This window comes from Ischnura elegans, chromosome 2 (genome assembly GCF_921293095.1).
Source record: "Ischnura elegans chromosome 2, ioIscEleg1.1, whole genome shotgun sequence".
Taxonomy (NCBI): Eukaryota; Metazoa; Arthropoda; class Insecta; order Odonata; family Coenagrionidae; genus Ischnura; species Ischnura elegans.
In genome coordinates, this window is record NC_060247.1 from 119,106,868 (window position 1) to 119,124,589 (window position 17,722).

Here is a 17,722-nt window from a genome sequence, read left to right on the forward strand (position 1 = left end):
CTGCTTCATTATATTTGCTCATAAAGTGCTGTTATTTTGAATGCATCCCAGTTTATTTTTTGCACGTTTTCATTTCACACATGAAGCAAGAATCTATTTTGTATGCATATACCTATTTTTTTCAGATACTTTTTGCACCTATTTTTATTTTATTTTCCTGTGCACATAGAATTCCTTTCAGTTTATGTACATCTGTTTAGAGAGCATGATAGTTTTGCTTTGGTTATTACACTTGTGTCATGCGCCTTGTGTTTGCCCCGTACTTAGTGACATGGCCTGCAGGTTAATGTCGTTATTTTGAGAATTCGTATTTTTACTTTACAGGGAATTTTCTTTTTTACTTGTAAATCTTAATGTGTCGTATAATTACATTCTTAACGGTTTATGAATAATTTTATTACAGTTTACATCCCCATTTAAGAGTTTAAATGTGATATCTTCAGCAAGTTAAATTTTCATATCTTAACCTGATCAATGGTATGTAAGTATTTTATACCGTTTCCGTGGAAATGTCAACTTATTCATGTTATTATTTTTTCCAGCTTTAGGCTTAGTGTTTTATATTCTCTGTCGATTATGTGGTGGATATGTACCTATGCGCAATATGTTTCAACTGAAGTAGGAAGTCAGGCGAACCCAAAGTATTTCGTACGGAATCGCCACGCCGAAATTTCCAAGTTTTTTCATCTTTACTGTTCCCAGCCATTCGGCTGCCTACAGTACATTGCAAAATAATTAGTTTCAGCTTAATATTTGTCAGTAGTCACAGTGTGGCAATTTTGGGAAATTAAGGGGAGGGGATATGATAATTCCCGAAGTTCCTGCATGTATTTCATTCGCTATCTCTTTGTGTGCAGTAGTATTCTTCCGCGCTCCGTTCCGGAAGAATGGAGGCTTTCCGCTGCGACGTGCGTGTTTATTTATTTGTTTCAGCCTCCACTTTCCTCGCTGAATTCATTTCCGCCGTTTCCCGAGACGGTGTAATTGTTGCGCAAAGCGACGGGAGTGGCGGGTCGTGCGCATGCGCGGCGACGCCTCCCATTGCTCTCGTGTTCCCGACATTGTGTCACTTCCATCTTCTCCCCCTTGCACCCCCCGGAGACAACCTGTTGCTCTTCACACCCTCTTCATCTCCCACGATCTCTTGCCTGAGCCTGCACGTAACACCGATTGCATTAATAGCCGCTATTACTCGAGACTCGAGTAATATTTTGTTCATTCAATGCATGGGCGTATCCAGCGAGGGACCGGGGGGGCAGCCCCCCCTCCCACTACCGAGAAGCAAAAATCGCAAAAAGTCTTTAAGCAAAATCATTACTGAATTTAAACGAAAGTAATCAACAAATTTTTTTTAAACCCACGAAAAATGATATATATATATATATATATATAGACCTACGCCGGGAAAACACCCGATTATATTAAAATAAAACTATTTTTTCAAGGAAATAATCTCATGCTTAAGTCCCATGAAACGTGGACATTGAGGAAAGACGACGATAGAAGATTGGAGGCATTCGAGATTTGGGTATGGAGAAGAATGGAGAGGGTGAAATGGACGGAGAGGAAAAGGAAGGACGAAGTGCTGGATATTGTTGGCGAGGAGAGGCAGCTTTTAGATGGGGTACGGAGGAGACAGAATGTACGGATGGAGCCAGTAGTTAGTGGGGAGGGGATGTTGAAAATGATGTTAGAGGGTAGAATGCTAGGGAAACGAGGGAAGGAAAAGAATAGGATTTTTAGATAGATTGAAAGGGAGTAGGCCTTACAGTTAATTGAAGAAGGTAGCGCTGGAAGAAAAGGGAGGCTCCCAGATCACTTCTTTAGTACTCCATGGAAACCTGCCATAATCGGTAGAATACCTTAATAATAAATTCTAATAAGTTCCATGGCTTGCCCTCCCCCCCCTAGAAAATGGCTTGCTTGCTCCCCCCTAGACCATGGCTTGCCCCCGCCCCCCCCCCCCCCTAGTTATGATCCTGGGCACGCTCTTGAATCAATATCGACCACGTATGTAATGTAAATACTGACATCAATGAAACTAAGATGATATCCTGATACTGTCACGCAAATAGAATTCAAACTGAAATTGTTGCTGAACAGTATTGCATTAGGTGAAAATCGATTTTTATCGAAAAGCAAACGTTATATATCCTAGGTTAATGTAACAGATTTCATGTTCATAACCTTTTCCAATGCGTACTGCAAATTTCAAATTGATGACATCGGATTCATCGGTCCTGAAGATGTTGGGAAAGGTTCCCAACGAAACGTCGCGACGTTATCTGAATCCTATGCTAAATGTGCCAGCTGCTGTTTCTACATTTTTTTTGCATTGAAAATTTAATTTTAGTATAATTGGGTGATTACACGGGTCTTTCACACTGGCCCAAGCCATTTCTCAACCGAGAGCCCGTGACGGACCACAATCCATAGTAGTCTGGGGCAAGTGAGTAGCTCGGTGAACAGAAAAGAGAACGCCATAGAGGCCGCGGATGTTAATTACTCCACACAGAGGATATGAGTACAGGGATGGGCAGATTTCGAATTACTATTATTTAGGGATGAACGGATCCAGGATTTTTCTCGGATCCGGATCGGATCCTTGATTTTCGGAGCCGGATCTTTCGGATCGGACATTTTCGGATCCAAATGCATTTTCAAATTCCTGATGCTAAGATTCCCCTGATGATTGTTCAATCTCTTGGGAGGATTCACGCTATATGCCAGTCGTATTGTGCATTTTTTATTTTCCACGACTGAAATTCTCCTACGTAACCTCTGCGAGAGCTTTCAAATAAAACAGTTCATGAGTAGGACAAGAATCGTATGCGACGGCGCATTCGAAGAGAGAATCGGAACTCTTTCCACCCTTTTGGAGCGTTGCATTCACTGATGCTATTATTTAAAATTTCGGATCCAGATCCGCTGTCTTCCGCGACTTTGGATCCGATGTATCCGATGAAGTGCAATATCCGCGGATATTTGGATCCGAGGTATCCGATCCGACCATCCCTACTATTATTATTATTATTACTGTTATTATTATGGATTATTTCTTTTTGCTGCTGGTTACGATCAGTGTTCTTGCCGTTGAATGATCCCTTCCAGCCGAACCTATGAGTGTCCATTCAAGTTTTGTCTTGATGGCAACTAAGATGCCATCCATCCTGATCCACGCCATGGTCATTATTTGAGACAATGTCAGCGCCAAGAAGAACTTGCAACGAAAATACTTGAAATAGTAATAATAGATAATTGAAGATATTTCTGTCGGTAAAATTGCAAATTGGCTTTCAATTATTAAAACTAACAACATGCAGACCCTAACCCGGTTGGAACCCGAGAAGAATTCATTCTTGGCTAAAATAGCTCGCGAATCCGACCCGTCCGACCACATTTCATCTCCTGTAAGTTGGCAGTCCTGATTAAATGCGTGTGATATGAGTGCGATACGGGAGGGGCAGCTCCGATGTCATTTCCTCCGGCTGATGTGTTTTATTTGCCCTCCTAATTGGCCCCGAGATACCAGCCACTTTGGCGGTTCGAAATCTGCCCATCCCTGTACTCATATCCTCCGTGTTGAGTAATTAACAGCCGCGGCCTCTATGGCGTTCTCTGTTCTGTTCACCGAGCTACTCACTTGCCCCAGACTACCACGGATTGGGGTCCGTCACGGGCTCTCGGTTGAGAAATGGCTTCGGCCAGTGTGAAAGACCCGTGTCATAACGGTAGGGCACGTGGACGGAAAATTTTCAGCGGCGATGGGGAGGGTATGCGGCTTCCCTGGACTGGTAATTCTGTGCAGCACACTCAAAAAGAAAACTTTTTCCACTAAAGTATGTTTTCTACACATTCGTCTATATCCTGGATACGATAATGAAACTCGAAACACCGTATCACCCACAGTTTCTGCGCAAATCGTGTGCCTGCGGCAATATTACTTAATATTTTTTCAATAAAATGCAATGGCACTTTTTCACTATTATTTTAATGCGTAGGACGCGTTTCGGTTCACAGAGCCATCATCTGGTAAAAGACACTGTATTACATCTACATCTACGTAATACCCTGCGAGCCACCTCTAGGGTGTTTGGCAGGGGGTGACCAATCACCAACATGTAGCATCCAAGAGTACCGCCACATGCACACCGCACGGTCATAGAAATATTATGCATGCTACCAAAATATACATGCTTATTCATTAGACGAAACTTGCTAATGGCTAGTAATTCCCAGAGCAAATGCATGCAAAGTTAGAACTTATGAAAAAAACACGTGCAATGAGTCATCCTATAGCGAGTGACGCCTTTATTCTTATTAATTGAGACAAAGTTGCTATCAATAATAGTACGAGGGAAGAATGGCATTTTAAATCTCTCTGTTTTGCATTCTATTTCTTTTATTTTTCTTTTCGTGATCAAGTCTACCTTAGTACGATGGTAAACGAAGAATATGATTCACGTCGTCTGAGAAAATATCTTTTTCGAATTTACTAACTAAATTTAGCCTATACTTCAATCTACGCTCCTGTAAATATTCCTATCCTAACTCGTGTAACATACTGGAAACGCTGCACTTTTTGTCGCAACAACTCATCACAAATCTTACCGCCCTGCGCTGTACTCGATTGATTTTGGCTGTCCGTTCTACTTCATAAGGGTCCCATACGCTAGCAGCATATTCTAAGTGAGGCCTCACTAGAGTCAGGTTGCTTATTTCTTTCACCTTTTTTGGGCATTTACCGAGAATTCTTTCCCAGTTTACGGTTAGCTTTCGCGCATACGTCGTGTATGTGTTTGCCCCACGAAAGATCCCCGGTAATGGTGACCCCTTAGCATTTTACGAAATCGGCATTTTACAATGGAATCCCGTCAGCGATGTAGCTCCTTCCTTTTCCCAAAAATTCATCACCACACACTTTTCAAGATTTAATTCTAGCTCCCAAGTACTGCACCATTCATTTATGGCAACGAGGTCCTTTTCTTATTCTAATCTGTCGCTGTGGTCGTTAACTTCTATGTATACAACTAAATCATCTGCGAAAAGGCGGATTTTTCTCGTGACCACGGTGGTAATGTCATTAATGTAAAGAAAAAACAAAAGAGGATCTATAAGAACATCACATTCATACCATTGAAGAAGTTGTAGGGGAGGATTGGACTAGTATGAGGAAATTGCAAGAAACAGAAGTAGATGGGGAGACAGTGAGAAAACATATAGCGAAAGAGATACAGAAAAAGCAAAGGGTAGAAGGAGGGCCATGGCAATAGTTGTAGAAGAACGCCACTGAGGCGGAAAAAAAACCTCGCTACCAACTCCCTTTTTCTAATGATGCGTTTGCCTTCCTTTCACCCTGCCCATTCTATTCTTCTCCGCCCCCTTTGCCATCCCGTTTCCATGGTTTTTTCCCCGGTGTCTCCTTTCTTCAACTATTACTAGAATCCTTCTTTCTACCCCTAGTTTTTCCGTATCCTTTTGGTTGTCTGATTCCTCCCTGTCTCCGCACCGTAGTTGTTTCCTACCCCTTCCTCAAACTTGTCAAATCCTCCCCCATCTTTTCCTAAAAGGTATAAATGTGATGTTCTCCATGCACTACGATGTCTAGTACCAGATGATGGCTCTTTGTTCCGAAACGCGTCGTACATATTAAAATAACCGTGGAAAAGTGCAGTTACATTTTATTTTAATTTAAATTAAAGTATACCGGGACTAGCCACGGTGATAACTTATCCGGGAGTCACCCGCGATGCACAATCATGCGAAAGATCCACAGAGATAAAAATCATCCACCTTGACCGGGATTCGAACCCGGATCCCCCGATTTCCGATCGAGTGCTGTAGCCAGTTAAGCTACCTAAGCTACCAATTAAGCTAAGAAGAATGACGCCTCGAGTCCCGGTCAAGGCGGATGATTTTTTCTCTGTGGATCTTTCGCATTATTTTAATTTGTCGAACTTCCACCTAATATATATATTATGCCTGGATCGGTTGAATTTAATTTAAAATTCGCGTGATTTCCTTGAGGTTTCCTGCTCATTGTGCGGCCACGTTAGGCGGTCTCATTGCAATTGCGCAGAGAGGCATTAAATCATATCTTTCGAGTGGTTAGCCGTTGCATTATGAGGGGGATTCGCTTTGTGCGTAACAATATCCTGCGTCTCCGCCCTTTGACGGGAAGTTTGTCGAAATCCTTTCTCGAGTCGAGTAAACACACCTACAATGGCAGCAAGGGGAGGGAGGGAGCAAGGAAGGATTCGAGGAGCGAGGCGGTAATTACTCTATGGCCTCTCCTCATGTTCTTCCTCCTCCCACCCGATTCCATCTCCTCCTCCGTATTGCATGCAACCCCCACCCCAACAATACGCCCACCAACAATGACCTCACACCCTCTCCTCCTGCCCACCTCTTCTCGCTGCGCTCATATAATCCCTCATCTCTCATCGCGACACAGCTCCGTGCTACGTAGAAGATTCTCACTGCCTGCGCTACTACGGCTGATGATCTCATAGCCGGACGCGGAATTGGGGTGGGTGGCAGGGAGAGGTTCCATTGAGCAGTTAGGCGGGGCGCCCGTGAGTCTCCGTTTCTATGGATACTAAATGTACGCATTATATGATTATCCACCGCGATTTTTCCTCCGGAATTATTTTAGGGAATATTTAACATTTTCACGGCGAATTTCACGGTGGCCTGGCCAGAAAACCATTCCGCAGGGGCATGGGGTGTTAATTTTCGTTAAAAATTCAATCTATCAGCTAAAATATTTTATGGGACGTGTTTGCTCGGTGAAATTGATTTTTAATACCAGACCAACTTTTGTATTTACTCTACGTATCATCTTCTCATACAATGAGACCTGGAAATGAAAAATAGCTTTGCGAAACGTTTTTAATCGAAATTTTTTTAAATGTTAAAGGACATAAACCTCAAGATTTCATTTTTATAAAAAAATGAAAAGTAACGCTAAAATTAAATAGTATATTAAGTTTTTAAGGACCAATTTGAATCGCTAATTTTTAAAATCTTTAATCCCTACTACTATCAGGATATGTATTTATTTTTTATTAATTTTGTTTTATCAATGCTAATTGCCCTGATAGACCTAAGGTTGAGTAACTCCACGCACCAGCTACCATTCTGGTACCTAGACCCCTTAATCGCAGTGGAACTTTCCTGATATTAACTTTGCATTCTTTTTTTTTGGGGGGGGGGAGTAGAACTCATCACTTTGAATGAGACAGCCGGTGATAAATCGTTCGTATGCTGATCGAACTTTGGATCGAATGGGTTGGTGCTGCCCTCACCGAAATCCCGTCGACGGAAGAAGGTGGAGAGAGGAAAAAAAATTAATGTATCCATGACCCGATGATAAGGGCGCCTCGCCCCTTATGGGCGGGTGTCCTCCTTCTTTTGTTTTGACGGACCGTGACGGAAGCCACCGACCTAGCCCTCATGTACCTTCCCGCTTTTGTCCCGCTTCAAGTACGAGTACACTTCCGCCTGGAATTAATGGAGATCGGAGGCATGGACGTAGACACATCCATTGGACAACCCTGTAAGCTACCTGCAATATAATGCTATGGCAGTCATTAGCTGTATTATGTGATAAATTTCGCTCAAAATGTAGATCGTCAATGGATCATTACCATAGTTACCTGACTAAAATCACTTTTTAAAATACGTCTCGTAATTATTTTAGTACTTTTGAAGTGTTAGTGAATAGGTAGAGACAAGGTACCTAATGTATTTTTCGCGACTGCCTATGTTCGGCTGGGTAGGATAAATTTTATATACACCAAAAATGATATTCGCCTTGAAAAAATTACGTCAAAAACCACCCAACCATCTTTCTCCTAGGGGAATCTCTCGGAGGGTTAAGTGGCAGCATACCTAGCCGAAAATAGAGGGCAATTCGTGTAGAATACAGCAAACGACAATACGCGTTCGAATCCTGGTTAAGGAAATGATTTCCTTCATGGCGAATTGGTGCATATAACTCTTCACCCGTTCGTGTGACTGCGTACAAAGCTATTTGTTTCATTCAGTGCTGAGGATAACTTTTGACTAGATTTTTTTCTGCATTTCGATTATTTGTAATGCTACTGATTTATATTCACTATTAATGCTTAGTTACAGAATATTAAACTTATTAAAGATTATTAAAATCAATGACCTTCCCATCATTTAGATAATCACGGTAAAATTGTGCGTCGATGAATGGAATTTAAACAATGATTACATTAAAACATCGCCATCGAGGGTAATTCCTTACCATGCCACGAGGTGTCTTCTCAAATTAGCCTTGAACAAACATTTAGTCTTCACTCACTAGTATGTATTTTTTTCTTATGAGCTCCCGTAAAGCATCCAGGGAAAAAGAACAAGACCTTTTACCCATTTTTCACCAAGATATTACTAAATTCTCTGTCAACTACAAATATTTCCGCCATAAGCCGCCATGCAATGCAACGATCACTGTAGCTTCCGTGTAAGGAAGCCCAAGAACATGGCGGCTAAGCGTTTTATCTGTCGCCGTTTCGCTCGCATTTTATTTGGCTACGCCACTTGGCAGTTGTGTCTCGTTCAGTGTATATTTCGTCATTGACCGTAGTGGAAGTGGTTTTTTTAGTTGACAATATTCTCGCATGCGTTAAATGTGTGGTTTTTCATGATTTTAAAGGCTCAGTTACTTATGATACCCGTGTACTTCCTCGTTAAAAGTGGATATAGATGACAGGTAGCGCCGCGAGTGACGATTTTGAAATCTGATTTTAATATGCGCGTAGCGACAAACAATTCTAGCGGTTGACTTGAGAATCCTCTAGTATAATATATTCGTGCACAGTGGCCTCGGATTTCTCCCCACTGCCATCTGACGTGCACCTTCAAAAAAGTGAAACTGCGACCAATGAAAGCGTAAGGAGCGTGATTGGGCCGGCTTATGTCCTTCCCTCCCTTCGGAATGACTCCTTCCGCTGTGAATCCTCACCCCTCGTTACGCCATTGCAGACGAAATCCTTTCAATCTTTTGTGCGAGGCGAGCAGCACTATAGTGGGTGGCTCCGCCATCCGTTCGTTATTCTTCTTTTTTCCCGCCATCCGTCATTCTTTCTTTTTTCTCCTGTTCATTGAGCTTTCGTGGCTGGCAGAAGCGTTCGTTTGATCGATAACCGCGTCCTACATCGCCCTCTGAGAGATTATTCGGGACAGGATTATGCTGGAGTGGGCCTTCTCCTTTGATATCCCCACGACTCCTCCAAGGGGCAAAGCCCTCCTTACACTTAACCGTCTTTCGAAAAGAAAACTGCCTCACGAATTTTCGCCAAGTTTGTGTCATCGGCCAACCATGGATTTTTAAACACCTTTGGGATGTAATGTAGGAGAGGGATTATTGACTTCGCTTATGCAAGATTTTTTGCGAGTACTGCTGGTAATGCCTTCCCAGGTGTATCCATTACTATTAACTTTCGAGATCAAGTGCGTATTGCGTATTCATAATTCAGCTCATAATTGACGTCACTTTCCGGGATGTATTCTCCGTTACGACTTTTTCTTACTATGGGGTCGACTGAAGTAGTAGCGATTTTGCTTATCTAGTGATTTTGAGGGATATTAGTGACCAATAACGTACAGTATTAGTTAAAAACTATCCTTATATCCACCTTTCCACACATTTTTATGGCATTGTGAGCTGATTTCTTCATTGTATGTCGTATTAAGTTGTTACTGTAAAAAGGAGGATGTAGTAACACTGTCGGTGAGTTTAATACTAATTATCGTTTCAAAATTGACGTAATACATTCTCAATAAATTAAAACTTAGGGGCAGTCTTGCATAGATATTTTAATAGCGCCGCCGGTTTCAGTGCATATTGTATTTAAATCATTAAAAATCAAAGATATTGTTTGAAAAGACATTTTTCACCGCCAATCTTATTAGGTACTTCACCTGAATTACTGGTTTGAAACTTTTTATTTTTAAAATAAAGTCTCTCGTATATTTTTAATAATTTTGAAAACAATAGTAGTATTTATTTATTCCCATAACCACCACACAATTTTACGCCCAATCACGAAACAATTTTAGCCGTATTTACCAGTTAAAAGTTATTATTGCTGCTGATAACGGCAATGTTTTCCTTGGAAAACAAAAAAATCCCGAAATTCTCCAATGTAAATTCGGCAACAGTCGATCGCAATCACATATAAGGATAATTTTCTTATCAAACGCGTTCCGGCAGATATTGTGCGATCAAGGGTTTGCTTTTTTCTGTTGAAACTGTTTTATAACGTTTGTTAGCCAATTTAAGTAGACCAAAATATGCTCCCGCACCTTTAAAAACATTTCATAATTGTTTTCCATTTTGGCGCCACTCTAGCTTAGAACTTTGTCGAGATATGGATGATTGTAGTGACGTTAACACATGAATGCCAGAGCCTGGCACGTAGCCAGAGAGGGGGATTGGGGTGGACGGGTTGACCTTCCCCCCGAAAGTTTTTGCTCAGCGGCAACTTCCCGCGATACATGTGCTGTGGAGACATCTAGTCCAGGGACATCTATTCTCTGACAAACTTCTTTTTTTGGATATGGTTGCATTTCATATTTTTTCTCATAAACAAAGTTGAATTTAACTTTCAGCATGACGCAAAGAAATGTACGGAGTGGAGAAATATTTTGTCACGAAATTTGAACCCTGCGTGGCTGATGCCGGAAGGGAACCATAAGTAACAATGATGTATAGTTCGAAAACACTCCATTTTTAAAGTACAGAAACGTTGAGAGTTGAGAACTCCGATTGGTCGCGTGTTTGCCCTGTTGCCGGATGCTCTGAACGAAGGCAAATGCAAGCATTCGAAGTTATGAGTTGTTCAGAGAATCTGGCAACATGGCAAACACGCGACCGATCTGGGCGTTTGGATTAAAGTTTCTGTACTCTAAAAATTGTGCGTTATCGAATTAAACATCATTGGTAATTTTGATTCTTACTGGCATCAGCTATCCAGGGTTAAAATTTCGGAACACAATTTTTCTCCACCCTGTATAGGTTCGATTCCCGGTCTAGGGGACCATTTTCTCAGGGCAGTTGGTGTAAATTTCTCGCGGCATGCTCCAAATATTACACTCAACATTCAGGTGATTTAAAGAAATGCTTGGCCTTCTGATGCTGCTTCGCATTGACAACAAAATATCAGTATTGTCGGGTTGTCATACCAATTTAGCTCCCCCCAAAATAAGTTTCTGTCTTGATCAACTGCTCTCAGGATGGCAACCGGGTGAGAGAGTTAATTATGCCCGACGCTCGTCACGTGCCTTGATGATTCCCTGAAAACGAGGAAACTTCGGACATCACAAACTCTTTCACCCGGTTGGTAACCCGTGAGAAATTTATTTTTATGTTATTTTTTTATTTAGTCAACTTCATTGCTTCCAAAAAAAAAAGCGAATTACATGCCTATAGAACGGGGAATGCTAACGAACAACAGCGAAAGTCGATCACAAACGCCCATTCCCTGATTAAGGTTCTACCTACTTAGACGGGATTCGAACCTGCGATCTTCCACCCCCGCCCCTTCGACCGAGGTCGGAAAAGACGGTGAAATTTTGTGTGTTTTAGGCACATTTTAATTTCTTCACGCTTGTGCGAAAATAAACATGTCTTGAATCATGCGATTCCTAATATTTCTCTACCAATTTGTCGTAGTCGTTAGTTCTAGTTATAAAATCCGAAGATTCAAGCGTAATGGAGTGGATTATTTTTTCCCTTATTGAAATGAGTACTTACAATTTTCCAGGATTATAAAATTTATTACAGCCTAGGCTTGAATGTTACTACATCAGCGATCACAACCGTGAAGATGATGTAGTATCATTGAATAGTTGGTCGTAATAAATTTTACGATCCTGGATAATTTCAAGTATTTATTACAATAAAGTTTGAGTTGATTTATCCTGTTAATGCGACGGGAAAAAAAACTAGATGATCCTTCAAATATGTGGCTATTTTGCTGGGCAGAGTATTGCCCTATTGACTTTTGTATCTCGCTGTTCTGGTTAGGTGGTCTAGGCAGGGTATTCCGGGGACCCAATCGGGATATCAGGAGAGGAGGAAGGGGAAATGGGTTTGGGTATACCTCCAATCCGGAGAAACGACGAGAAAGCGAAAAAATGGAGAAGTTAATAACTTGTTATTTATAGAAGCGATGTTGACGGTTTTGACAGCCATTGCGGACGACTGTGCCGGCTGGTGTCTTTCCCACGAACGTCTTCGACTACAAGGGAGAGAAGCACTTTCTGACGTGAATTGCGAACGGGCGGGTTTCGGAGAATGGGTGGAGAAATATGGTCGTGGGATGGGTAATGGAAGCACCCATGATGCATCACGGCAGGCAGGCAGCTATAACCTCAACGCGAAGGCCATTTTTAAGAAGAGGTCGTTCCGGCGAGATTTCATTACGTATTAAAGGAAAATCAATCTCTTTTCCTTCTCGTTTGAAGGAAAATCCGGTCCCGTCGCCGTAATGGCGCCATAAAATCATTATCTCGAGATGCTAATGCTCTGGTTATCTGAAGGATGGCAGCCATTCACTTGAATTACATTCACCCGTAAGTTATGTGTACATTTGTACTACGGCTTACTCCCGCAAGGGCACTGCGGCGGCGGGGAACAAAGATGGCGGTCATGATGCAGACCATGCAATATATTTCTATTTTTAAATAAATTTTCGTTGTATATGTAATTTTTATGGTTCAAACAAAACTTATTGGTCAATTAATTATTTAGTCAAGCCTCTGTGTGCTAACTTGCACTTCACGAACCCTCGTTTGCACTACAGGAGCGTGTGAAGTGGTTGCATTTCTATTGATATTCACTGCTCCACTTCTGTAAATGTAGTACAGTCTCAGTCATAATTTTTTTGTGAGATATTTATGTGTGTAGAAAGAACATTCTGTAAAATTTTAACTTGTTTTCATTCAGTCCCTTTTTAGATATTGACTTACGAAAATCGACGTTAAAATGCTTTTGGCATTGTTTGACGAGCTCTAGAAAAAAGGACTGCATTCTCAGTGCTAAAAATTATGCTGCAAGTACTTTTTAAGTATTCAACTAGGAAATAACATTTTATTAGTGAGTCTCCTTTATAAAAATTTATGGCGTTAAAAAGTAAGTATATTGACAAATTTTTCCGAGTTTGTGCGGAAAGATTTTGACTGTCTTTTATGATAGAAAAATTAATTAAATGGTCTCCAATAGTTATATTTATGATGAAGACACTGGTTTTTCAATTATTCTGATATATTTTTAAATAGCTTCGAAATTAAACTTTATGCAAACCAAGTTTTTCATTAAAATTTGCCCAGCCGCCCTTTTAAAAATGGCTGCCAAATAAAGTATGGCCTTAAATTTTCTTTGAATGTTGTTTTGTGATTGTCTACTTGTCGGGAACCAATGATAAAAAAATCAGAATAACTAAAAATGTTGAGCAACATTTTCTGCGTGCATCTTACTCTAAAACAATCTTTGTATTGTAATAAGTTATACCCTGGGTCACACGATCATTTTTCTGTCTCTCAGAGAGATAGCTCAAGGGATAGGTTTTTAGGGACCTAAAGAGTGATCCCTTGAATCATCATTTTCTGAGTCACGTGGCCATTCCTACCGTATTTACGATTCTCATTCAATTAAAATCCAAGCGTGGCATTGCAATCGCTGTTAGCAGCTGTGTGTTCTGATTGGCTGAAAGACAGGCACAGCGATAGTTACAGCGACGGAAAAAGGGACTCGCCGAATGATGGAAAAAGGGATGGAATTTCCATGCCATGGAGGTAGTAGGGAAAATCATGCTTGAAACGGACATTTTCTCCGCTATCATTGGAAATATCGCTACCGCTAACGCTTTGAACGTTTACGCAGTGCTTTTTTTCCAAACAGAGATACTATAACTGGCGCGCCTGAAGTCATTTGTTACGAATGTTGCTTCATAGGGGCTCTTCTTATACGATTTTGAGCATCAGTCAAGCGTCGGTCTAGCGTTGTGTGCCCCATGAACGGGCCAAGTTTACGCGACAGACTTGGACCTAAAAACATTTTTTTACGGTTTATGACAAAAATAGCCAGCAGCTGAATGCGTATAATTTTTATTTCATTAACTGCTTTATAAAACCACAATGCCCAAAATTTCTTAAGCTAAAACGTAAGAAAATTCATTGAAAAAATTCGCGTAAACGTGCTCAGACCCACCCTTCAATAAAGAGAATGTCTTTCTGACAAGCAATTTTGATACTCCTTTACGTAGTTTTATTGAATTTGTATCATTATTTCATCATAATAAATTGAATATGATTAAAAACGATACAGCCGCTCTTGATTTATAAATGGTGAAACTAAACTGTAAGTTCATTGATCGTTAGGTGCTACGAAGTCGGGCCAGCTAGTAGGTCATATAAATATGGTCTGGAATAGTTATCAATATCATGTACCACAGTGCTACCTCAAGTATGTCTCTTGTGGGAACCGGAGAAAAATGAAAATGAATAAATACTTTTTAAACATCAATTTATAAGAAGCCACAAAATTTTATTTTTAGAATAAGTAAGGTAGATATGTCTTGGTGGGATCGGGTTGGTGTGGTGGCAAGTGTGTTTGCTTGCTTCTCACCCCGTGGGATCAGGTTCAAATCTCGGCGGAGGCAGAGATTTTTCAGAGACTTCCTTGATTCCTTCCTTTCGATACTTGCTGGAATGATGTGTGGAAGACATTTCAGGCGCAACACTCCGTCCGTCGGATGGTACGTTAAGCCGTGGTCCCCTTGGCGCCTTTCGTTAAGAGAAGGCTAATGCAGGCGCCGGGTTTTTTCTCCTCCCTTCCTTCCATACCCTTCCCACATGGCGCAAATGACCTCTGAAGTCGGTCGCTTACTACAAATACCACACTATTTGTTTTGGTTGTAAAGTTTTATCGTTTCATCCGATCCCGAGACGGAGGATTGAAGAAAAGTTAGAATTTCCTTTTTTAAACATCTGAATTAAGCAAAAATAGGGAATGGTGTTTTGTCAAATGTTTACACATTTAATGCGCTATGCATGGTCTCACTTCTCAGCTCAGAAATAAGTCATAATTCATGACTCTACGACAAATTGGCGATAAAATTGAAGGAATTATATGTAAGTTTAAAAAAATAGGAATTTATTCATCATTGTACTTATCATAATGCATTTAAACCGTTTTATCGATTATTTAGCTCTGATAGAGAGTCTAAATGATGCTTATAAAGTTAGTGTGTAAATATCTTTAAGCGTTTAGCAACCTGGCGATAATTTATCGACATGGAGTAAAATAAATTTTTATTTTTAATTTCGCTTCATTCTTCTAAGGCCGTATAGTGAAATAATTCAATGAAAGTCACTTTTCCCTTCAAAATAGGATAGCTTGAGGGAAAGGATATTGACCGCAGACTATTATGAAATTGCTTATTGATTAATAAGGGAAGTCCCACAAATGTTACTAGGAGATCTCGTTTAAATTTTGCTATGTGATGGGAAATGGATATACATGAGGTTTATGCGTTGTTTCATATGCCAACGCTTTATACTTTGCGTGATAATAGCGACGGAAAGTAACAGGAAAATGCCTAAATGTATCGATACCTCCACTGCAAAAACTCTCAACAATCGCCCACCGAATCAAATCCGCTCATATAGTAGCTCAACAATAAGAATCTGCTCAGCTGGCAGTGTCCGGAGCATTTAAACGCTCATCTCCTATTCTCCAAGCTTGGGGGGTGAGCGTTTATGCTCCGGACAGTGCCAGCTGAGCGGATTCGTATTGTTGAGCTACAAGATGAGCGGATTTGATTCGGTGGGCGATTGTTGAGCGTTTTTGCAGTGGAGGTATCGGTATGCAACCCACAGCACAACAATGTACGGTTAGGGCCCTTCGTCCTAGCAACGGAGTTTACAGGCCTATTGTTGATCTACCTACGGGTTGCATAAATGTAGGCGTTTTCCTGTAGCTTTCTGTTGGTAATATCTCGAAAAGTTTTGAGCGTTGGCATCCGAAACAAAAGCTGCACCTACTGGGTATCAATTTCCTATCACTTATCAAAATTTGAACGAGATCTGGTGGTGAAACTGGAGGAACTTACCTTGTAAATATTTTTCTTGCACCATATTGTTGCTTGAAACTTCATTTTTGAAATATTTTCCCGAAGATTCATGAAGCAGTTCTTTAGAATTAATATTTTACACAAGTCACTATAATTTCCCTGGGATACAGTTCTCTCTGACCGTGTCAATAGGCTTTCGTTCCACTCTGTATTTTGCCTCTTTTGACGCTCCTCTAGACATTTTTCTTGTCATTCTTTTTACCCCTTGGAGGAACTTACTCGTCTGTTTGGAGCGTCGAGTCACTAGGAGCGTAGAAAGACATTAACGAATTGACTGGGAAGTCGACTTCCAATTCACGTTCATAAATGGTTAAGTTTTTATTTCATGAAAATATATTTTTAATGTTTACGTTAAAGATTCACGAAGAAAAATGAGAATGGGATTTTTTTATTTTTGGTCGTGTTTGAGTCTCTGTATCTAGGTAAAAGGGCATATCTAACAAAAACATCTCAACTGTTTCTTGATTAAAAAAAACCAGGTGTGCGTGTTTTTCCAAAATTTCTTGTAGCTAACTCAAAAAATCTTTTTTTGCCCTTATGTCTGGCGATTTTCGATTCGAGACCACTGTGCAGCATTCTGTTTCGCTTTTCGCGTAAATATTTCGGAGCATCGATGTTTCTCCGTCGGTTTCTCAAGGAGATAGATAGAGGCAGATCAGAAGAAGACTTAAATGTTTGGAGTATTTTGAAGTTTACTTGGATATTACACTATTACTTGAACGACTTCTATACAATATAGATGAAACTTTTCTCTTTTCTCGTTCTTTTACTACGCGGTCCCAGTATCCATTAAAGAATCTATTCAGATTCGGAAAAACAGAAATAGCATCAATAGAGACTGCGGCTATAATTTAAGCCACATATGGGACCACCTCCTAAAAAGACGAGGGGACTGGCAGCCAATCAGGAGACGCTGAACCGCCTTCGACCTCAGAATTATGTATACATACCCCGAGAATTTGAGGAATTGGTATTGGATTCCTGAATCCCTGAAGACGATGGGCGAGTTGTTCATCGAAACGTTGGAAGGAGAAATGGAGGACCTGACCCGGTGTGAAACCCGAGAAAACTTCACTGCAATTGTTCGCCGGGAAAAAACCAAAAATTATATCTTCATAATTCTTTTGTTTTACGTCCTTCCTTAATAGGTTCAATATGTTTTATTCAAAGTCTTACCTGTTCGTTCTGACATCCACCTTTCCTTCGACGATTGCCTCCATCAGAAAATCATGTCTCAGGGCATAAATAGGCCGAATTATTTGTTCCGTCTTCTTCTTAAGGTTTTAATGGGGTGTTTTCCATTTTTAATTGCCTACATCAAAAGATTATTACTCCTGGAGTACATATTTCACGCTTTTGTCTTTTTAAATGACGATATCTATTTTTCGCGATAAAATGAAAAGTAAAAATTTTCAAGCGCGCGAAAACCTGACGGCTGAGTATGAATGCTGGGAAAACTCCGTGTGACGTCGTTCTGCGTCGCTTTTTACGTCGTTCCCGCTGCCGCAAGTGAGGTGACCTTGGGGCGAGGCTTTGAGCGCTGATACGACGCAGGA

The 17,722-nt window shown here is 40.8% G+C and overlaps 1 protein-coding gene across 4 annotated transcripts in view; it reads left to right on the forward strand.

Moving 5' to 3' along the window:
• LOC124154502 (echinoderm microtubule-associated protein-like 2) overlaps window positions 1-17,722 on the forward strand; it is a 444,841-nt gene that overhangs the window by 361,587 nt on the left and 65,532 nt on the right. The gene's annotated exons all lie outside the window — the stretch shown is intronic.